Source organism: Sciurus vulgaris (genome assembly GCF_902686455.1).
Source record: "Sciurus vulgaris genome assembly, chromosome: 3".
Lineage (NCBI taxonomy): Eukaryota > Metazoa > Chordata > Mammalia > Rodentia > Sciuridae > Sciurus > Sciurus vulgaris.
Genome location: NC_136463.1, coordinates 141720840 through 141746223, shown reverse-complemented (window position 1 = coordinate 141746223; position 25384 = coordinate 141720840). Strand labels below are relative to the sequence as shown.

Sequence of the window (25384 nt, the reverse complement as noted above, 5' to 3'; positions counted from 1 at the left end):
ACCTACCCAAATTGATTCAGGAGGACATAGAAAATTTAAACTTGTCAATTTCAAGTAATGAAATTAAAGACACCATCAAAAGACTACCAACAGAGAAAATCCAGACCAGTTGAGTTCTACCCAGACCTCCAAAGAAGAATTAACACCAATCCTCCTCAAACTATGCCATAAAATAGAAAAGGAGGGAACCCTTCCAAACTCATTCTATGAAGCTAGTATAACCCTGATACCAAAACCAAAGACACGTCAAGGAAAGAAAACTTCAGATCAATGTCCCTGATGAATAAGATGCAAAAATTCTTAGTAAAATACTGGCAAACAGCATACAAAAAACATTAAAAATATAGTGCACCATGATCAAGTGGGGTTCATCACAGAGATGAAGGTTGATTCAACATATGGAAATCAATAAACATAATTCATCATATCAGTAGACTTAAGACAAGAATCAACATGATTATATCAATAGATGCAAAAAAGCATTTGACAAAATATACCATCCATTCATGTTGAAAAACACTAGAAAAACTAGTGAGAGCAGGAATATACCTCAACATTGTAAAAGTTATATATGTCAAACCCAAGGCCAACATCATTCTAAATGGAAAAAAATTGAAATCCTTATTCTAACATCTGGAATGAGAAAAGAATGTCTGCTTTCACCACTTCTATTCAACATAGTCCTTGAAATTCTAGCCAGAGCAAGTAGGCAAAAGAAACAAAAAGATACAAATAGGAAAAGAAAAGCTCAAACTATCCCTATTTGCCATTTACATGATTCTATATTTAGAAGATTCCCAAAACTCTGCCAGAAAACTTCTAGAACTCAAACAAATTCTGCAAAGTAGCAGGATCTGAAATTAACACCATAAATCAATTGCATTCCTATAAACCAATGATGAATTCACTGAAAGAGAAATTAGGAGGACTATCCCATTTACACAGCCTCAAAAAATTTAAGTACTTGGGAATCAATCTCACCAAAGAGGTGAAAGACCTCTAAAATGAAAACTACAGAATATTAAAGAAAGAAATTGAAGAGGACCTTAGAAGACTAAGAGATCTCCCATGTTCTTGGAATAGGCAGAATTAATATTGCCAAAGTAGCAATACTATCAAACGTGCTATACAGATTTAATGCAATTCCTATTAAAATTCCAATGATGTTCTTCGTAGAAATAGAAAAAGCGGTTACAAAATTCATTCAGAAAAATAAAAGGCCCAGAATGACCAAAGCCATCCTTAGTGAGAAACATGAAGCAGGAGGCATCACAATACCAGACCTTAAATTATACTACAGAGATATCTTACCAAGTCAGCATAGTATTGGCACAAAAACAGACATGAAGACCAACGGAAAACAAGACACAGAGACAAACCCACTTAAATACATTTATCTCTTATTAGACAAAGGTGCCAAAAACATACATTGGATAAAAGTAGCCTCCTCAACAAATGGTGCTGGGAAAACTGAAAATCCATATGTAACAGAATGAAATTAAACCCCTATCTCTCACTCTGCACAAAACTCAACTCAAAGTGGGTCAAAAACCTAGGCATTAGAACAAACTCCTGTGCCTACTAGAAGAAAATGTAGGCCCAACTCTCCATTATGTCAGCTTAGGAACTGACTTCTTCAACAAGTTTCCTAAAGCACAAGAAGTAAACCAAGAACCAATAAACGGGATGGTATCAAACTGAAAATCTTCACAGCAAGGGAAACAATCAAGAATGTGAAGAGAGGGGCTGGGGATATGGCTCAGTTGGTAGGATGCTTGCCTTGCATGCATAAAGCCCTGGGTTCAATCCCCAGCACCACAAAAAAAAAAAAAAAAAAAAAAAAAAAAGCCTACAGAATGGGAGAAAATCTTTGCCAACTGCACCTCAAATACAGCATTAATCTTCAAAATATATAAAGAACTCAAAAAACTTAATACCAAGAAACCAAATAACCCAATCATAAATGGGCCTTGAACAGACACTTCACAGAAGAAATACAAACAGTCAACGAAGATAAAAAATGTTAGGCAGCTCTCATAATTAGATAAATGCAAATTAAAATTACACTGAGATTTCATCTCACTCCAGTCAAAATGATAACAATCAAGAATACAAACAACAATAATGTTGACAAGGATGTGGGGGAAAAGGGTGCACTCACACATTGCTGGCGGGAATACAAATTGGTGCAACCACTTTGGAATGCAGTATGGAGATTTCTCAAAATACTTGGATGGAACCTTCACTTGACCCAGTTATACAACCCCTCAATAAATACTCAAAGTACTTAAAACCAGCATACTACAGTGACACAGCCACATCAATGTTTATAGCAGCTTAACTCACAATAGGTAAGCCATGGAACCAACCTAGGTGCCATTCAACAGATGAATGGATAAAAAAATATACAAAATGAAATATTACTCGGCCATAAAAAAAGGAATTACTTTAGATGGGCACAGTGTCACATGCCTGTAATCCCAGTAGCTCAGGAGGCTGAGGCAGAAGGATCGCGAGTTCAAAGTCAGCCTTCACAAAAGCAAGGTGCTAAGCAACTCAATGAGACCCTGTCTCTAAATAAAATACAAAATAGGGCTGGGGAGGTGGCTCATGGTTGAGAACCCCCAAGTTCAATCCCTGGTTCCAAATTAAAAAAAAAAAAAAAAAAAGAATTACTTTATGACTTCCGCCAGTAAATACATGGATATGCAGACTATCATGTTAAGTGAAATAAGCCAGTTCCAAAAAATCAAGGGTTGGATGTTTTCTCTGATATGTGGATGCTAACGTAGAATAAGCAGGGGTTAGAAGGACAAGTTCAATGGATTAGATAAAGTGGAATGAAAGGAAGGAAGGGGGATAGGAATAAGAAAGACAATAGAATGAATAAGACATAACTTTCCTAGGTACATATATGAATAGACTGCAATGAAACTCCACATCATGTACAACCATGATAATGGGATCCTAATTAGAAAAAGTTACAATTCCATGTATGTATAATATGTCAAAATAAAACTCTGTCATGTATATCTAAAAAGAATAAATTTTAAAAAATAAAATGAAAGTACTAAGATGCCTTCAGGAGATCCTTCTGACTACTGACATATATTCTTGAACAAATGCCCAAGCCTGAACAAAGAGTTATCTACAAAGTTTAGAGAGAGCAGTCCTCATAAGTAACACAGAAGCTAACAGCAGGAGGAAAATTTTATATTTCATAAAACAATTACTAAGAAACTTTTCATATTATTAGGAAAATTAAAGGTAGATCATAAATATTAGTTTTGGTACTACCTTACAAATACTTAAAACAGGATCATAAAGAACAATTTTGTTTCAAGCAACTTCACCAATTTCAAAACTATGCTCAAGAATATTGTAAATACAAAAATAATCAGCATTAAACATGGCAAAATTCACATCAGATAGCATGTTCAATAATAATCTGACATTCAAAGAAACAGAAAATTCAGCCCCTAATGAAGATTAAAATCAGTCAAACTGACCCAGATATAACGACAATGATTGAGATGATAGGTAGGTAGGTAGGTAGGTAGATAGATAGGTAGATAGATAGACAGACAGATTATAGATAGGTATCAACCTAAGTCAAACTTGTAGGAATAAAAATAAATGTATAAGATAAAATACGTATATGAGATTAATGGCAGATGAGACCTTGTAGAAGAATGGTGAAGTTGAAAGCAAGGATATATAAACTAGCCAAATTTGACCTTGAGAGAAAAGAGGCTCATAGGAAGGAAGGGGAAGAGGGAGAAAAGGAGGAAAATCTACCACACCTACATCATAACTAAACTACTTAGATCCATTGACAGAAAAGAAGGCCTAGGATAAGGGAGGGGGAGATTATACACAGAGGTCAAAGACAGAATACGAGAAATCTGAATATCTGAAAAAATGCAAACTAGAAACACAGAGTGCAACATCTTCGACGTAACAAAGGAACCAAAGTTAAATGGAGAAGAAATGCATGATCTGATTATATATGCGGAACAGAAAAGATTATTTTTAGGTTGATTTTAAGTTTCTTAAATACCACCATTGAAACATATTTGCTTTTATCCTTGTTAAGGTACCAGAGGCAAGATCCTATTTTAAATATTTGCAATATATTGAAAACAATATTAAGCAACCTTATAAATTCATTTGATGTCTACAGGGTCTGGCTATGTTTTAAACTCATAAATAGAATATTTAAGTATGACCAAGAAAATTTATGATTCATAATTTATATATGATTATTGAAATGCTACCATTCCACATTTAATTTGGAAGAGTTTTAAATCTCTTTTAAAAAGTTTCAAATATATTGTGCATATTAAAGGTAGATGCCATTAGATTATTTTTTCTCCATACTGAGGACCATAAATTAGGGGTACTCTAATACTGAGCTATACCCCCAGCCCTTTTAATTTTTAATTTTGAGACAAGGTCTCCTTAAGTTGCTGATACAGGCCTCAAACTTGCTATCCCTCTATGTGGGTCTTATGAGTTTATGGGATTACAGGTGTACACCACCACGTCCTCACTTAATCTCAAATTCTACTTAAAAATCAGCAGTCACAAAGTAGTGTGAGGTGAGATTAACTTACTTTATAAATTTAGCCTTTATAAGCTTACTAATGTAAAAAGTTCACATTAACAAGCATTTCTTCAAATAAATTCAGCACATTCACATCTGAAAAATGACTCCGCAATAAAATATACTGAATATTAAAAACTAGTTTAGAAGTTTAGTGTAGTCTCTTAATGAATGACAGTTTTCTGCTATGCAACCTGCTACTCAAGATCTTACTGAAAAAAAAGGTAAATCATATTGTTATGATTAGGGAAAGCAAATATGTGCAAATAATAAAACAGTTCCGATTTTACTTTTATCCATATGAGTGTATTTGAAATCAAATTTTCCTGGAAAATTTTTCAAGGTATTAGAAAGAAAATACTCCCTGAAAACTTCTTAAAACATTGTTTATATTAATATGCCACAAATCATTTAAAAATCCTGTTGTTCATGAAGAATCAGAAATGAAATGATACTGAAATAATGAAGTCTAATCATGAGGTTTAGTTACTAGGTGCAGTAAAAAAAGAAATATTGTTTTTTTGTGACTGCATAGTATACACATTTTTTTTACATTCAAGTTTTTCACGTTTTTTGAACATGTAATTTGGTGAGGTAATTAGTATAGGATGTGAGGTAAAGTTTATATCTTAAATTACCTCCTCCAGTTTGCTGAACACTCTAAAGGAGTGGCTAGCTATTGCAACTTCATGGCTTACAATGGATAATGAAACTCACAAATTCCAATTGGAGAATTTAGTTCACTTTTGACATTTCTTGATTTAACTAGTGTCGTTTGTAAAGGTTCTCTACTTAAATCTCCCAAATGTAAGACATCTTACGATGTTCTCTTTTTTTTTTTTATTTTATTTTTTTTTTATTGTAAACAAATGGGATACATGTTGTTTCTCTGTTTGTACATGGCACAAAGGCATACCATTTGTGTAATCATAAATTTACATAGAGTAATGTTGTTTGATTCATTCTGTTATTTTTTCCCTTCCCCTCACCCCTCCCACCCCTCTTTACCCTCTATACAGTCCTTCCTTCCTCCATACTTGCCCCCCTCCCTAACCCTAACTCTAACCCTAACACTAACCCTTCCCTCCCCCCCATTATGTGTCATCCTCCACTTCTTAGTGATATCATTCGTCCCTTGGCTTTTTGAGATTGGCTTATCTCACTTAGCATGATATTCTCCAATTTCATCCATTTGCCTGCAAATGCCATAATTTTATCATTCTTTATGGCTGAGTAATATTCCATTGTATATATATACCACAGTTTCTTTATCCACTCATCAATTGAAGGGCATCTAGGTTGGTTCCACAGTCTGGCTATTGTGAATTGAGCAGCTATGAACATTGATGTGGCTGTGTCTCTGTAGTATGCTGATTTTAAGTCCTTTGGGTATAGGCCAAGGAGTGGGATAGCTGGGTCAAATGGAGGGTCCATTCCGAGTTTTCTAAGGAATCTCCACACTGCTTTCCAGAGTGGCTGCACTAATTTGCAGCCCCACCAGCAATGTAAGAGTGTACCTTTCTCCCCACATCCTCGCCAACACCTGTTGTTGCTCGTATTCTTGATAATCGCCATTCTAATTGGGGTGAGATGGAATCTTAGGGTAGTTTTGATTTGCATTTCTCTTATTACTAGAGATGTTGAACATTTTTCCATATGTTTGTTGATTGCCTGTAGATCTTCTTCTGTGAAGTGTCTATTCATTTCCTTAGCCCATTTGTTGATTGGGTTATTTGTATTCTTCGTGTAGAGTTTTTTGAGTTCTTTATAGATTCTGGAGATTAGCGCTCTATCTGAAGTATGATTGGCAAAGATATTCTCCCACTCTGTAGGCTCTTTCTTCGCATTGCTGATAGTTTCCTTTGCTGAGAGAAAGCTTTTTAGTTTGAATCTATCCCAGTGGTTGATTCTAGCTTTTATTTCTTGTGCTATGGGAGTCCTGTTAAGGAAGTCTGATCCTAGACCAACAAGGTGAAGATTTGGACCTACTTTTTCTTCTATAAGATGCAGGGTCTCTGGTCTGATTCCGAGGTCCTTAATCCATTTTGAGTTTAGTTTCGTGCATGGTGAGAGATATGGGTTTAGTTCAATGATTTTATGACCATAAATTGCAAGTGCCTTTGCAATTTATAGATCAATTCTGAGTGGAGCCAAGAAAAAGAACCAGTGCACAAACAGCAAATTCCCATTACCAGGAGAGGAAACCACATGACATGCAGTAAAGAGAATATATAGTTACAGTTTGTGGAGAAACAGCAATAGTAGTGCATTCTGAAATTTCCTAGCTTAACATTATTATCATTATCTTATCTTATCTTATCATTATTATTATCATTATTTTCCTTTTACACAATGTTGACCTATATCTTATAACATACATGAAAAAAAAACTTTACTCTTTCTTTAGTTGTATTTTGATACCATTTTATGTGACAAGCTCTGTACCAGGTATGGGAGATAAAAATAAGTATGACCTTGGCTCTGCTTTCAAAAAGCTTGCCATCTGGGGAGGGAGGGAAGAATGGTAAGGGACTCTGTAGATGGGGACAAGCCCTGTAAAGGAGGGACATACCACTGAACCCAAGAAGGGGAAGCATGGAATGACAATTTTGTTCAAAGGGACAGCTTCAGAAAGATTGAGGGCAGTAATTTTCTAGATAGTTCAAAGGCTACAGGTATGATAAAGAAAGAATGTTCTAGGCAGAAAGGCAAAGCACATGTGGTGCATGTTGACGAGGCAGACAGAACCCCTAGTCACATGGCCAGTATCCTTCAGGGAGCCTTCAACCAGCCTCCCCTGAGCCTCGTGTCTATCCTATTTTCCAATGCCCTTGGGGTCAGGGAGAGGTCTACCAAGAGCACTTGGGGCACTGAGTAACATGATCAGTTCTGCAGAATGTCATACATGTGAGAAAATCTCAATGTACAATGCCCAGAAATATCAAGTCTGTGGACCAAAACAAAAATAACATGCATTTATGTGCATTTATTCTAATGCCAAAAGTGAAGTCAAAAATAAAGTGTCTAATGAATTAAAAAGAAAAATGGGAACCCACAGTCCATCCTTCCTGACATTTAAAGCACAAAACTTAAATCACTTTATTCTGACCATAATGAGGTATATTCGTAAGACATTTCCACAATTGTAAATTCTCTTACTGTTCAATAAGTGTCTTGCCAATAATTATGGCAATGTTGGGGCATCACAAGATTCTGTGCAGGGACTTGGTCATGCAGAGGTACACCTTGTTCCTCTTATCAGCATGGAAGTGGCTACACTGCCTTTGTGTCCCAGGATGAGGATGTTTATGGTTCCTTTTTATGCCACTCACAAGAGTGAAAGTTCCAGGGGAGGAGTAGCACTGAATTCTCAAATTGCCAGGGCCATCTCTTTCCTGTCAGTGTGAAGATTATCCCAAGTAGACTCCCTCAAGCATCTAAGATTCCAAGTTCAACACTGGCAGGCTTCTGGCAATCTGCTTCAATAATTAGATGTTGAGATATTTCATTACAACTCCTGGGTATTCTGACTGGGTTTTCACCATTATCCTGTGTCCTCAATGAAAGTGAGCTACCTTCTACTAAAATGAGACAATCACGCAGCAAATACTTAGGTGAAGAAAAATATTCCTGAAAATCAATAAAACCATTTCATAGATTGTAAAACTCCATATGTTGAAACAAATATTACTTTCAACCAAATGAACTTGAGAGCTTGTAGGTAGACCTAAAAAGTGGCTTCAGTTTCGTTTCATTTGGAACCACAGATTTTGAAGTATGGTGTAGAAATCCTCATTGATATTTCATCTGGTTTTTATCATAGCTATTGTATTACAATGTATCCTTTCTTCATTTTCCTTTGATTGTACATATCAGCACTGTATTTTTTTAGACCTGCTGTTTTAGTTATTTCATCAAACATTTCCATATCCACATCCTTACTGTGAGACAGAACTTGTGGGATTCAATTACAGAGGTAACATCACTATAAGAAAATGACTGAATTCCTTTGAAAAACTAGAATAAGCAGCTTGATTGTACAATCAGTGCTATTAAAACCTAAGACTCAAGATTGTATGAATTTTAAGACTAGAATAGTGAAATATGTATTTTTTAAAATACATTTGATCTATATACATAAAGTAACAGTTATGCGATTTTTTTTTAATTTCAGTTTCAAACGTTCCACTTTTTATTAGGATATCTCCCTAAAAGGTTAGTCTTATTTAAATCTCTTGCCTAAATATAAGCTATATATAAATTGGTATTTTGTTGAGTAAGCAGTTTTTTTTTAATACTTACATGAAACTCTACAACTTAATAAGTGTGTCCAGATTTACCATTTAATCATTTTATAAGGTTTTGAGTATATAAAGCATTTTATAAGACTTAAGATAATTTTCTTTACCAGCTTTTAAGGCAGCCCTCAGAAGAAAACTCACCTTTTCTCTTATTTACAGAGCACCTCTCAATACGTAAGAGGCTGCACTAGAAGGAGACTGAGTGACAGGGAGAAGGAAAGCGAATCCTCTAAACCAGAGCCTTCAAATACTCGCACAGGCAAACCAGGCGGTCCTCACTGCTGGGGACGGCGTGGACGCTGCTGCCTGCTTGTCAACAAGTAGCGCTCCTTGGCCACAGTGGATACTTTCTGCTTCCGTCCCTGTAATCATGCAGGGTCTATTTTTAACTTTAGTGGAACTACAGCAATCTTAAATTTTCTAACCTTAGTTCTTTGGTCTTTCTACCAATCTTTTGTGTGTAGCTACAAAATATTTCTTCTCAGAAATCTCTTTGTGTTCCTCGCCTTCTTGAAAATGGTGAACTTTACCCTAGCTCTATGATCCTGGAAAAAAAAAACTAATATTAAACACATTCTCTCACCCCTTTGTATCCCAGAAAGAGCTTACAGAAAAGAACCTCTCCTGCAGGACTAAGATGTGATTTTCAGAATACTCTTCTGTACCTATGACAAAGCCAAATGGAGTCCTCCAAATTCCCATTCTTTGCTTCATGAACAATTAGCTGAACCGTTTGTATCCACTGACCAATATGGAAAAGAAACCTGCTGGAGTTGAGCTCGTCTTTCACCCAGACCTCTGAACTTTGACCTGTACTCAGTCTCATCAGCATCAACCCTTCCTTTGCTGCTTCTGCTAATAACAACTGGCTGACCACAGGTTTCAACATCCTCTGACCTCCTGTTCTTAACCACACCACCCTCAGTCATTCTTTCCCACACCCACGCCTTTCCAGCCCCATTTACTCCTATCTATAAAAGAAGAACCACTTTCTGCTTAACCTTTTCTTTTTTTATTAAAAATCAAAAATTTACATAGGGCAATGTTGTTTGAGTCATTCTGTTATTTTTCCCTCCCCCCACCCTCCCCACCCCTCCCACCCCTCTTTTCCCTCTATACAGGCCCTTCCATCCTCCATTCTTACCACCTTCCTTATCCCTAACCCTAACCTAACCCATGAAATAAATCTTCTTCTAAGTACTGCTTTCATAGTGTCCCAGAGGTTTTGATATGATGTGTCTTTGTTCTCGATTACTTCTAAGAATTTTTTAATTTCCCTCCTGATGTCTTCTGTTATCCATTCATCATATAATAGTGTATTATTTTAATCTCCAGGTATGGAGAAGTTTCTGTTTTTATTCTGTCATTTATTTCTAATTTCAATCCATTATGATCTGATAGAGTACAAGGTAGTATCTCTATCTTCTTGTATTTGCTAACAGTAGCTTTGTGGCATAAAACATGGTCTATTTTAGAGAAGGATCCATGTGCTGCTGAGAAGAAAGTGTATTCGTTCTTTGTTGGATGGTATATTCTATATAAGTTGGATAAGTCTAAATTGTTGATTGTGTTATTGAGATCTGTGGTTTCTTTATTCAATTTTTATTTGGACGATCTATCCAGCGGTGAGAGAGGTGTGTTAAAATCGCCTAGTCTAGTATTGTGTTGTGGTCTATTTGATTTCTGGAATTGAGAAGGATTTGTTTTGACGTACCATGGATGAGCCAATGTTCGGGGCATAGATGTTTATGATTGTTATGTATTGCTGATTTATGCTTCCCTTAAGCAGTATGTAGTGTCCTTCTTTATCCCTTCTGACTAGTTTTGGCTTGAAGTCCACATTATCTGAAATGAGGATGGATATTCCAGCTTTTTTGCTGTGTCCATGTGCACAGTATGTTTTTTCCCATCCTTCCACCTTTTGTCTATGGGTATCTCTTTCTATGAGATGAGTCTCTTGCAGGCAGCATATTGTTGGATTTTTCTTTTTAATCCAATCTGCCAGTCTATGTCTTTTGATTGATGAGTTCAGGCCATTAACATTCAGGGTTATTATTGTGATATGATTTATATTCCCAGTCATGTGACTCACTTTCTTTGACATGATTTGGTTTCCCCTTTATGGCTATTCCTTTAGGCTAGTTCCTCCTGTTGCTGATTTGCATCGTGGTTTTCATCTCTTCCTCATGGAATATTTTGCTGAGAATGTTCTGCAGTGCTGGCTTTCTTTTTGTAAATTCCTTTAGCTTTTGTTTATCATGGAAGGATCTTTTTTCATCGTCAAATCTGAAAGTAAGTTTTGCTGGGTATAAGATTCTTGGTTGGCATCCGTTTTCTTTCAGGCTTGGTAAATGTTGTTCCAGGCCCTTCTAGCTTTTAGGGTCTGGATTAAAAATCTGCTGATATTCTTATTGGGTTCCCCCTGAATGTAATTTGATTCTTTCTCTCGCGGCCTTTAAAATTCTGTCTTTATTTTGTATGTTAGGTATTTTCATAATAATGTGCGGTGGTGTGGGTCTGTTGTAATTTTGTATATTTGGAGTCCTATAAGCCTCTTGTACTTGGTTTTCCATTTCATCTTCAGATTTGGAAAATTTTCTGATATATTTCATTGAATAGATTGTTCATTCCTTGGTTTGTTTCTCTAAGCCTTCCTCAATCCCAATAATTCTTAAATTTGGCCTTTTCATGATATCCCATAATTCTTGTAGATTCTGTTCATGATATCTTACCATCTTTTCTGTTTGGTCCACTTTGTTTTCAAGATTAAATATTTTGTCTTCAATGTCTGAGGGTCTGTCTTCGAGGTGTTCTATCCTATTGGTTATGCTTTCTATGGAGTTTTTAACTTGGTTTATTGTTTCCTTCATTTCAAGGATTTCGGTTTGTTTGTTTGTTTTTTTTCAGTATCTCTAACTCTTTATGAAATGATCTCTTGCTTCCCGTATTTGCTTTTTTAACTGTTGATTGGTGCGATCATTTAATGCCTGCATTTGCTCTTTCATCTCCTCCTTCAATGCCTGCATTTGCTCTTTCATCTCCTCATTTGCTTCCCTGATTGTTTAATTATGTACATTCTGAACTCCCTTTCTGACATTTCTTCTGCTGTGCTGTCATTGAGTTTTATTGATATAGTATCTAGGTTTGTTTGGGACATTTTCTTCCCTTGTTTTCTCATATTGGTCTGATGTCAGTGGGACTCTGTGATATTGCAGATTTCCTCTATTGGCTTATAGTGTGCCTGTAGATTTCCAGTGTATCTCCTTCCTGCCTTCAGTAGCCTGAAGTCTTGGAGTAACTGGATAATGCAATGCTTCCAAGGAAAGCTGTCCCTAGCACGCTACTGGTTCCAGGGCTTGGAGCTGGTTCTGTGTGGAAAGGCTCTCACTGGGGGGCCTGCTCCGAGAAGCTGGGCGTGTGGGAGGAGCCCACCGCTGTAGTGCCCAGGGCTGCCTGGAGAAGACTCTAGCTGCCTTGCCCTACTCTAATAAAGCCGTCCGAATCTGGGCCTGCCGCCCGGGCCAAGCTTCACCGGGTGGGAGAGACTCACCCCGTGGTTCTATTTTAGTCTGAGTCTCTCAGTGCCTCCCCTTCTTGAATCCTGGGTTCTGGAGCGACTGGAGATGCAGTCACCCTCTAGTCCGCCATTTTGGATCCTCTGCCTAACCTTTGAGAGACTGACTGATCTTATGGTGGACATATTTCTGCTATTGCTCTTGCCCCTCACCTGTTCTTGCAATGATCTTTTCAAATTGAAGTCTTTCTTTACCTAAGTCCAAATACACATTTTATTTGACAGTCCATTGAACATATTTAGAAAAATTCCTGGCAACTAACCCTAACCTACTTTACTAATTTACAAATATTCCTTTCAAAATATCCACTCAAATGAAACTAGCCCTCTTATTCCCTTGCACTAATGAGTGCTTTCACTGTACCATCTCATATTACTCCCTTAAATGAATTACAAAAGAATGGCCTAGAAAAATAAATGGATCTGGATGCTTATAATTTCATTCTCCTCATCCCTAGTACATAGCAAAAATCTATAGTAAATAAACTGTTGAATTACAAATCAAAGATTAGGACAAGTTTTCTAAAACAATATATATTTTATTGACATAAAAATAATAACACGGTTTACTAATTTGCTGAAAATGAATAACATTTTTAAAGTCATTAATTATTTTGAAGTAAGTTTCAGAATTATAAAATTCTTTAAGGTTATTCAGTAAAATGAGTTACAAAAAAAGACTATTGCCTGTTAAAAATAATCCAGAGACTTATGATAAAATATATGATAAAGTATATGAAGACATAGCACATTTTTAATTAAAAAACTATATACAGCAATGAACAATTTTTATGAAGACATACATATTTTCAGACAAAAGCTTTATTGAGGTCAAATAAATATGATGATTATCCCAATACTAAAAATGAAGGAAAATTTGACTTTAATAATGAAATAAAGCAATATTCTAAATTAGGCTTAACTTTTCATTGAAACAAAATCTTAAGTCTATAAGGAAATTATGATAATATTCAAGTGAAATTATCATTTAATGAAACAATTCATTTATAGTATCCTTGATAGAGGCTCTGATAAACTTTATAAAGGACCACCTAGGCCCCCAGTTATCTGATTGGTCATTTTATTGATGTAATAATTTGTTTATTCATATCTTTAAAAATATTCCTTTTATATCTAATATACATTCATATGCCTAAAAACAAAGGAAGAGATATTTGCAAATGAGAAAAGAATGAATATTAATAAGTGAACCAAATGGAAAACAAGAGTGTGGAAATACAGTGGCTAAAAATTTTTTAAAATTTTAATGTTTTTGGTAGTGCTCTATAGTTAAACAGAATAGTGGGGTTCTCCATGACATGTTCATAAATGCATACAATATAACTAGGTCCATTTCAATCCCTACTACTTTCCCTCCCCTCCCTCGTTCTCCCCTGAAGCCCTTCCTCTATTATACTTGTCTTCCTTCTATTTATTTATAGCTTTTAAAATTGTACCGTTCTATATAAAAGTAGAATTCATGTCATATATTTATACATGCACACAGCACAAATTGGTCCACTGAATTCCCCCATTCTTCCCCTTTTCACTACCATTCTCCTTCCCTTTTGGTCCCCCCCCCTGTAGTCTACTAATCTCCCTTTTATTGTCATGAGAACCTCTCTTTTATTGCTTCATTTCTCTTTAGTTTTCACACATGAAAGAAAACATTCAACCCTTTATTTTCTGAGTCTGGCCTATTTCACTTATACAATATTCCCCAGTTCCATTCATTAGCAGCAACAGATATAATTTCGCTTCTCTTAACAGTTGAGTAGAATTTCATTGTGTGTGTGTATATATATGTGTGTGTGTGTGTGTGTGTATCACATTTTCTTTACTTTTCTTTTTGGCAGAGCTGTGGATTGAACGCAGGGTCACAAGCATACTAGGTAAGCACACTACCACTGAACTACATTCCCAGGCCCCCACATTTTTTCTTATCCATTAATCTGTTGTCAGGTACCTGACTGGTTCTATAGGTTAGTTATTGTGAATTGTGATGTTATAAACACTGGTATGCATGTATCACTATAACATGTTTATTTTAGTTCTTTTGAATAAATACCAAAGAGTGGGACAGCTGGGTCCTATGGGTTGTTCTTTCCTAGTCTTTTAAGGAATCTTCATACTGCTTTCCAAAGTAGTTGTACTAATTTGCAGTCCCATCAAGAATGTACACATATACCTACTCCCCCATTCTCACTAGCAATCATCGTTATTTATATTCTTGATGATTGCCATTCTAACTGGGGTGAAATGAAATCTCAGTATAGTTTTGATTTGCATCTCCCTGATTGCTAAGGATGTTGAACATTTTTTTTTTTTTTTTCATTTACTTTTTGGCCATTTCTATTTCTTTTGAGAAATATCTATTTAGATCTTTTGCTCATTTATTGATTGGGTTATTGTTCTGTGTTAAGAGTTTTGAGCTCTTCAAATATTCTGGATAATAATCCCCCATCAGAACAGTAACTGGCAAAGATTTCTCCCATTCTATAGGTTCTCTCTTCACACTCTTGTTTTCTTTGCTGTGTAAAAACTTTTAATTTTCATAACATCCCACTTATAGATTCTTGGTTTTATTCCTTGAGCTTTTGGAGTCTTATTAAGGAAAACAATGCCTGCACATTATGTTGGACTGTTGTTCCTAGGTTTTCTTCTATCAGTTTCACTCTTTCTTGTCTATCTCTTAGGTCTTTGATCCATGTTGAGCTGACTTTTGTATGAAGTGAGATACAGGAATCTAGTTTCATTCTTCCACATATGTATATCCAGTTTCCCAGCACCATCTGTTTTAAAAAGCTGTGTTTCCTCCAACATGTATTTTTGTTCCATTTTTCAAGGATCATGTGACTGTATCTATGTGGACTTGTTTTCTAGTCTATTCCATTGGTCATCATGTCTGTTTTGATGTTAATATTATACTGTTTTTCTTACTGTAGCTCTGTAAATTTGAGATTAGGTATTGTGACGCCACCAGCTCACTCTGGTTGCTCAGGTGAACCAAATGAAACTAAATGTTAATTAACAGTATAAACTTACAATGGCTGAAAATTTCAAAAGTAAAAATAAATGGCCTAAACCCAAGAATAGGTACCGTTTATAAGTTAATTACTGAGTTCAAAGATTAAGTGGAAGAATCTCCTACATGACTACAAAAAAAAAAAAAAGAGTAAATAGGCATATCAAAGAAATACCAAGGATAGAAATAAAGCTATGAAAATATAAATACTGGGAATGTCATAAAAGAAAAAAAAATAAAACTGAAGAACAAAGAGAGAATCCTTATCTAGGTATAAAAAGAAGATTGCTAAAATAATAAAAACCAAACTAAATAAATATCATAACTGTTTTCATGCTTCAAAAACAATTGAGCAATATTTTCAAGGTACTCTGAAACAGAAAAACCTCTGCACTGTGAATATTTTATCGAGTAAGTATAAAACAATGTAAAGGAATAATAACAACATTGGAAGACACATAATCCCTCATATTTTGCTAATGGAAACCCCATGCCAAAAGTACTCTTGGGAATATTAAAAGAAGAAGAGAAACAAATCCTTGCAGAAAATAGAAGCTCTAAAAGTATAACCAAATTACCAATTTATTGTCATAAATTGTACCAAAGCATTTGTCTGTAGAAGAACAAATTAAATTAGGACGGAAAAGGAAAACACAATAACATTCTGTTGGATCTTAAGAATAACAAAACAATAACAAAAAGATCAAGAGATAGATATATACATGGATAGAGAAATACAGAGATAAAGCAAGATTTATCTCCTGCACACATACAAATGTGCATATCCTTAATAACCCATAACTAAAAATCTAAATATTTTTCTACATGATAGAACACAGAAGAAAATCCAGAGACATGAGACTTATTTAATACTGACTTATTCCTGGGAAATTTAAGGAATTAATGAGTGAATTATAAACATGAAAATATACGCTAATGATTGTGACAGTTTGACATATTTGACTCCATGGAAATGTTATAGGCCAAGCTATATGGGCAATGACTAAACAGATTTCATTTTACCCTGAGACTCCACGATATGTAGGAAATACTTCTCCCATGGTAACAGCCCATCTCCATACCCATCAGTTACTTAGCATGACGTGTTTGACAACACAAAATGGCAATTCTTGTATAATAAAAAATTACTCTCTTTTTGATTCCTATTTTCCTAAACAATGTACCATGTCAACAGTGATGTCAACAGGGATTATCTAGATGTTAGTAACCACTCTTTAATTTGTACCTAAGTACGGTAATTTTGACTCACTTCCCCCTTCTACTAATGATTTTAGATTGCATAATATTAGTTTATAAGTTTAAATCATAGCAACAGACACATGGTTGATGTACTGACTTATGATATAAAAACCCCTACAACCCTATGGTCAAGGCTATTCTCCCAATAGCCATTTTTGGTGCACTGTGTGAGACAGCCAGCTGGCTAGCTAATAAAGACTCTCAAATTTGGACTTCTCAGTGGTGAATGGTCTGTTCTTAAGTTGTGCACCATAACAATGATAACAACCTTAAGAACAAAACTATAATAGACATTTTTAAATCAGACAAAATGCTTTATCAAATGGGGAGCAGGAAATGAAAAAAAAAAATACAACATCAAAGCAGAATAATTACAAATATGAAAAGAAATAGCAAAAATTAAAGTCCACTGATTTTTATAATACATCTTATTGGATTAAATACACAAATTAAATGGCAAAGAACGCCTGATTAAAAAGTAAAATTTTAAAATATATTGTTTATGACAGACAATTTTAAAACTAATTACTAACAATTTAAAGTTTAAAAATGAAAAACATATCAGGAAAACATGGAGAAAGCCCATATTCTGGGCTCTCCCTCAGTCATGCAAAGGTCTCAAGGCATCCTTTGGCATGTAGCTAGCATTCTCACTGTGACCTCACATAGCCCTCCCTCTGTATGAATGTATCTTTGTATGGATGTTATTGTCTTAATAAGGACACCAGCCATACTGGATTGGGCCCTGCCAGTATCTTAACTATACACTGCAATGATCCTATTTTCCAAATAAGGCCACATTGTTCAGTACTAGTGGTCAAGATTTAAAATTCTCTTCAGTGTGAATTAGGGGAAGGGGAGCACAGTCCAACTCATAATAGTTCTTAAGATGCAACAGGATGTTTAAAATAATAATAGTGCAAAGTTTATGCCAGATACTTAAGGATTATTCAACATATGAAAATTTACTTATATTATTTAGTATGTTAAGAGGTGATTGAGAGAGAGTGTAATTAACTGAAGAAACACACAAACATTTATTCAGATTCTTCAAAATTCAAAGTTTTTATGGAATTTAAACAAACTAGGAATGAATGGTAAACTCCCTCCCTTTATAACCCTCAGCAACAGTACACTCAGTGGAGATTTTTTTTTTAAAAAACTCTAATCTTAAAAACTTTGTATTATGGTATGAAAGGTACTTAATCCTGATATTAAGGAAAGTAAAAAAAAAATGGTTGTGACTTTGGAAAGGAACACATAAAGTAACACTAATTTTAAATGATTGATTATCCATTTTTGAAAAGTGTAAGAAAACTTATTAGAATTCATGCTGAGGCTTTAGCGAGTTTGCCAAATGCAAAGTCAACTTTTTAAAGTGAATAATATTACTCTCCCCCCACAATAACTCACAGAAAAATGAAATATTATTCACTATAACAATGAAACTATAAAATATTTTGTAATTAATGAAACAAAAATGCATAAGATGCCAGGCACAGTGATACATGCCTATTGTACCAGCCATTAGGGAGGCTTTAGGGAGGCTGAAGTGGGAGGATCACTTGAGACATGAGTTTAACACCAGAGTGGCTGGCAATATAGTGAGAACGTGCCTTTAGGGAATTGGAAAAAAAAAAAAAAAAAAAAGGAAGAGAAGAAGAAGAAAGAGGAGAAGGAGGAGAGGGAAGAAGAAGAAATTAATGAGATTTCTATGGAGAATAAAGGTTACACTTGTTTAAAGCAAATAAGATTCTGACAAGTGGAAGTAATTTTTTATTTCAATGAGATAACTACACTATAAAATATTATTCCTCAAATAATTGACGTATTCATTATATAAAATCCAAACTTTTAATTTAATAACGTGAAAAAGTGCCGCTCATAAAATTGAGTATTTAACTTTAGATATGTTCTAAAATTCATTCTTCCATGTGAACACCACATAAAATTTATTCCACATAAATGTTAGAGTCGGTTTATTTTTGTAATAGATGTTTAGAATACTCACTACTAACCAAGGTAACTCACTACCCAAGGTAAGTCTTCAAATGCCTTAAAACCTTAATGAGTAATAAAAAGAAAACTAAAAATTGAATAGAGAAAAATGTGCAAGAATATAATTTTGATCTGGAGCAAGAAAATAATTTTTTAAAAATAATATGCAAAATTAAAAAATATAAACTGGTGTACATTAAAATTAAATATTCAACTTCAAAAAAAGATCACCATGGAAATATTAATAAACCAATGACATATTTAAGAAAAGATATTTGCTTGCTTTAAATGGACGCAGAAATAGGATCTAAAATATAGAGTCTCCTATGAATCAATAAGATTAAATCAGTAAGCCCCAAAGGAAAATGAAGAAAGGATAAAAACTGTTAATATTCAGAATAGGCCATCCTAAAGTCTTTTAAGAATATGAACAAATCTTCAAACATACTGGTAATCAACAAAATACAAATTAAAACTACATTCGTTTATACCTATTTAGCTGGCAATGCTAGAAAACTGTATTCTGCCCACTATTGGTGATGATGCAAGATTTTAACAATGATTCTCACGTAAAGGGAATCATCATTTAAACCTTGAATCATCAGAATCATGTGGGAGATACTGAAAAAAATTTACTGCCAAGAATTCATCCAATTCATTCAAATCAGAATGTGTGCTTCTACTTTTCATCTTAAAAGCAAAACACAAACAAACCAAAAACCTTCAGGCAAATCTAAAGTGCAACCAGACTTAAAGATAACTGGGACACAGTTTCTTTCAGGCACCATTAGTGACAATTTCTAACTAGTGTGACTTATTAAAAGAACAACCCACAGAGCTTAAACAGATTGAATGTTCATATACTGTGTAACTCAAAAATGCCATTATTGGATTTACATCCTAAAGGAATTATCATAGGTCCACAACAGACTTGCATGAGGAACCTCAAGAGAAAAAAATGATTAAGAGTTCTACAAAGAGGAATCCTAATGAGTAGCTATTCATTTCACACATGGAGGCTACTAGTGATTTTGCATTACTGCAGTGGACAGGGGCAAAGAAAGCCCAACTGGTGTTGGTTTGTGAAATAATAAAAAGTGAGGAAGTAAAGGCATGAAGTAGAAGAACTTTTTAAGAATTTTTCTATAAATGGAAGCAAAGAAATAAAACAGGGACCTGAGGGTGACCTGGACTCAAGGAATAAACATTTTATTAGCAAGTGCTGCATATGGAGTCACTGATGGAAAAAATATGTGAACCAGAGAAAATTGGTGATACAGAAAAAAGAGAGGATAAAAGCAGGGACAAATTCTTTCAATAGGCATGAGGGGATATGGTCAAATCCACAAGTGAAGGGTCTCTCCTTAGATACACAGAGGGGCAAATAGCTCATCATAGGGGGAAGGACTGATTTCAACACACAAAATAGTTAACAGTTAATTAGATTTGGTGATGGCAAAATGTGGAGTTTCTTTCCTAATTGCATGCATTTTCTAAGTTAAATAAGAAGTCGGTCATTAGTTCTGAGTGAGAATGATGAAGAGGTATAAGGATAGAGAAAAGAAAAGGAGTGGTGGAGAGTGGGCAGAAAACAATTATCTCATGTGGTAGGCTGAGTTAGACAAGGAAAGCAATGTCTAAGCAATTTTAATAACCTGATGAGAGCTGTAATGCAAATGTAGAATATGCCTCGTAAGCATGCTGATATGTGTTTGTGTGCATGTGTGTGTGTGTTTATTCTGGGCAGTATCTGCTTAAATGTAGAAGAGTAAACAGTCAACAGGGGCTGCGGTTTCTTCAGGCAAGTTTGTCAGAGAAAAGGGGCAAAGGTTTCTTTGTAAGTTATATTCTATACCGGAAGCAAAATTTACCTTTGAAATTGGTCTAGTCTTAGAAACTAAATGTAACAATTATGTTCCCTCTTCTTATCATACTTCTTTATTATAATCAGTGTAAGTATTCACTTATAATTTACTCTCTTAAGAAGATTTTGAAATTACCACAGTGTAAGAACTTGTTCATGAATTAATGAAAAGGAAAATTTACTATATATACATACTCATATTTTGATTGTCACATGAATGTATTTAGATATCTTAAGATTTTCCTGAAGATTCTCATAGGAAAGGATGAGTAAGAAAGATAACATTTTATGTCCCTGTGCTTAATGTGGAGCTCAGTACAAATGAATATCAGTGACAAAAAATTCTGATTCTCTTTATACATTAGCATCATGAGTTTTAAGTTTTCAACTTCCCTATCCTTTTCATCGGTAAGTTCTCTTGCCAACTTTGAATTAAATCCCTTTGACCCTGATTTACCAGATGGAGTGAGCAAGTGTGGTCTAGAGAGCCAAGAACACAGGGCCATCTGCAGCTAGAGAGAGAAGAGAGAAAGGTCAAGGGCACCTGAGTCATATGTACCTACTATAGCGCAGAATACCTATTCCTAGTGAAACCTTGCAACCCTGGCTTATCTCTTCATAACTCTGGCCTCTACTCAACTTAATGGAGTGATTTCCACCACTCACCTTTGGACTGTACACCAAAACAGACTAAGGACAATGTTTTCCTTTGAGTAAGTTATCAGAGAAGGAAAAAAAAAAATGATAATAATACAAAGCACTAATAGGCCCCTAGTCTTTGTATCTTGGAATATATTGGTAATTATCATTATTTACTCATTAAAAAGCAAAAGGAACACAGCGTCTCCCAGTCCTGAGATTTGCATTGAATATTGATTCTTTTGCTTAATTCTGACTTTGTTTTTAAAGCATTATGATATAGATGAATGGATGAAGAAACTGCTATGGTATACACACACAATGGAATACTATTCAGTCATAAAGAAGAATAAAATTATGGCATTTGCAGGTAAATGGATGGAACTGGAGAATCATGCTAAGTGAAATAAGCCAATCCCAAAAAACCAAAGGCCAAATGTTTTCCCTGAGAAGTGGATGATGATACATAATGGGGGTGGGAGGTGAGGGGGTAAGGGGAGAATGGAGGAAAGTTGGATTATGTAGAGGGAAATGAGAGGGGGAGGGGCAGTGGTATGAAAGATGGTGGAATGAGACAGACATCATTACCCTATGTACATGTATGATTACATGAATGGTGTGAATCTACATTGTGTACCACCATAGAAATGAAAAGTTGTACCCCATTTAAATGAATCAAAGTGCAGTCTGTAAAAAACAGAAAAATTTTTTAAAGATATGGGATGGGTACTGAGTCACTCTACTAACTTATGTGGATGCCAAAACCTATATAAAGAAGCAAATATAAGTAGTTACTAAAAAGTCATCCATGTAAACATTTCCATGAAAGGCTAAAGGTGGCAAATAGATGTGAATAATATATACTTTAGGTTTAAACTAATTTCATAGAATAATAATAAGGATAATATTTATCAGCATTTACAGTTCTAAACACATCAAACCTTCCTGAACATTCCCCATTTCATCAGTGTTTTGCGTATGTGTACTCAAAAAACAGTTAAAAGAGTTGTTGTCAATAAGCATGTTGTGAATTGGTTAATCTTAACACATAAACATATTTGTTGTAAATAAATGGAAGAATAGTGAATAATGTATCTTTAAAAAGAGAGAAAGAGAGCAGGCACATGTTTTGATATTTGTGGCCATTCGGCTTGATCATTTTTACAGACAATCCTATACAAGACTAGATTTAATATTCTATTGTGTTACCACTTCATGCTGTAAACCCTAATACTTTCTAAAATGTATTTACTGCTTTTGAAATATAACATATCATGAAGCTAATATAACATTAAAGTTCTACCTATAGAAAAAGGGTTAATATAAGACAATGACAGTGTGATTACTTTGGATTAGTGAATCTCAGATTGAGGGGGCATTTGTCACAATATCAGCAGTGAGAGCACAGCAGGGGACCTAGCATTGTAATTTTGAAAAATATACTAAACATATATTCATTATGTTCACCACAGAAAATACCAAATGATCCTTTCCCACACCAACCTCTATAAAATCTGAGTTCGTGAGAATTTCAGAAGATAAACATGAGACAGTTCTTTTAAATGATATGAGTTTGAAAAGTTCATAAATACATGTGAAAAAACGGCTCCTTATGTTCCCAGGAATCTAACAGTGATTTGAGTCCACCTCTCTATTTTTCGTTTTTATATCTTAAGACTGTTGTCAGGAAGAATCCCAGTAGGCCTGCTCTGCCTTCTGGTCAGTGACCTGGAGGTGAAAAACCTGCTCATCCTGCAACTCACTGGTGAAACACACAGCTTCTGGATCTGATGATTTATTTCTTTTCCTTCATTATCCTAACACATAAAAAGAGGAATCATGAAAGCATAATCTTCAAATTTCGTGATAAGTAGACAGTGAAGAAACAAGTCTAAGAATGACAAAACAGGTTGGTCCCTAGCCTTCTTCTATTCAGAAGGCTATGTGTGCATACTAAAAATATTAATTACCATACATAAGGAACTGAAATGATAACAATAAAATGATTACAAAACAATCCATCCAATTCTTCTAATCGTTATTTTTTAAAAGTTTAGTTGTTCTATTAAAAAATATTGTATTTATATACATTTAATATCATTAATGGATGTTTCTTTCTAAATTAAAACTTTATTATTACGTTAATGACAGATACATTTCTACTATACATAGAAACCAACTACTTCACTGTATTTGAATAGAGCTGATGAAATTTAAAATTTATTCTTTTCTTACAGTACACTATAGGAAGCATATTAAAGGGCAAACAGTGAAGAGAGATAAGAGTAAATTCCCCAGGGACCTTTATAAGAGCAGAGCAAGGCACACTTTAAGAGTGTATATTTAATTATGATATTAATATCAAGAATAATAACCCCAAAACACCTAATATAAAATAAATATTTTTCAGAAAAGTATTGGGACATTATGAAAGTTTAAACACTTTTTAGGTGATGGAAAACTATTCATTGAATTCATCTAACAGAATTATCAACGGATAGCCATTACATAATGATAAAAATGCAGTATATGCCCCATTACAAAGAAGTCCTGCCTTGGTAGGGCCAAAATCAAAGCTTTCTTTTAAAGAGAAGCAAATCTGGAGTTCTCTGGTTTCTAACCAATGTTTTTCTTTTTTTATTAACATTCTGTTCTCATAATGCAAACCGTATGTGACAACATGCAGCCTGAGCTCATTCCTTTAACACTGCCCAAACATGCACACTCAGCAGTCCAACAAAAGTGACTGAATAGTTGTGATTGTCTTTGATCATCTCAATACCCCTATTGACCAGGTAGAATAAAACAACAGTGTGTCTCTCCTCTGGAATACATCATGTATTTTAGATCATAAACTCCTAGAATATTTCTACAGAAAACTAGCTCTTTAAAAAATTCAAATTTAGAAATCATCAGTCAAAACATACTGTTAATAATTTAGAGGCCAATGGTGCTGAAGAGTCACTAAATTTTGTAGTTTAAATGGTAGCAATATACTCATTTACTGAATAATTCTCTGAAAGATTAAGGTAAAACTTACTTGCTTAGCAAAAGTCAGAAACAAAGATGGAGAAATGTTACTGAGACTTAATGGTTTTCAGCTGTGAGACAGACGGTGCCTGAATGGCAAGTCTTACTGAATAGCAAAGTCTAGGCCCCTGAATCAGGAAGCAATCCTCCTCTGTGCTCCTTGGAGTCCCATTTTGGGCTACAGAACAGCAACTTTTTCTGAAAGTTTATTAAGTCCAAGTTTACCTACTAAACAGAAAGCATTTTTGGCTTAGAAATTAAATTCATGTCACAATATTCTTGTATTTCTTTTATATTCAGTAAAGCATTCTAAATGAAAGAGAGTTGAGGAAAGCATTAATAATTCATCTTGGCCCCCTGATTTTAGCGCTCATTTTAGCACTTGAGAAAAAGTATATAAGTGTAATATATATATATATATATATATATATATGCATACAAATAATATAGATGTCTTCAGTGATTATAAAAACACTACTTTTAATAGCAAAGGGTCACTTCAAAATGTGTGCATTGCAACTAGTTTCCTATCTCAAGTTATTTCATGTCACTATTATTCTCTAGTTGAAATAGTCTTCATAAAGTTTAAAATAAAATTTGACTATATTTCACCTACAAGGTTTACATATTCACCGTAAACCAACAAGCAGTTACATACTTAAATATTAAGATAAAAACAGTAATTAAATGTCAAATGTGAGTCTAAAAGTCCATACTTTCTTTTTAGAAAAACAAATTTCTTTCATCGTGTTCTGTAAATGCTAAATCATATGAATAGAACTTGGAATGCAATGCAAGATCACTAAGGTGTTGGTGATGACAATGTAATACATATTTTTGCCAGTTTCTTCATATCATGAACATTACTAACATTAGCCTATATAATTATTAATTTCTATGTATAAATATGCAAACTATAGGTATGCAAAATTGATTAGATTTAGAGGAAAGGAGTTAGCAGAAGTCTCAATGTCCATTATCAGAAAAGAAGGAAAGAGGGAGGAAGAAAAATAGAGACAAGCAGAATAATTTTCTGAATATCTGAATGAATAAAAACATGAATGAACTCTGTAAAGGCCTCTTGAAC

At 34.5% G+C, this 25384-nt stretch overlaps 1 protein-coding gene across 14 annotated transcripts in view; it reads right to left on the bottom strand.

Annotated features, from left to right (window-relative positions):
* Positions 1-25384, bottom strand: part of LOC306657983 (PTB domain-containing engulfment adapter protein 1) — a 260729-nt gene that overhangs the window by 102865 nt on the left and 132480 nt on the right. For 2 of the 14 annotated variants that reach the window (XM_079134581.1, XM_079134582.1), the window contains one exon: positions 9049-9269. The exons of the other annotated variants lie outside the window; for them this stretch is intronic. The gene's annotated coding sequence lies outside the window, so the exon portion shown is untranslated. The remainder of the gene's footprint in view (positions 1-9048; positions 9270-25384) is intronic. 14 annotated transcript variants of the gene reach the window in all.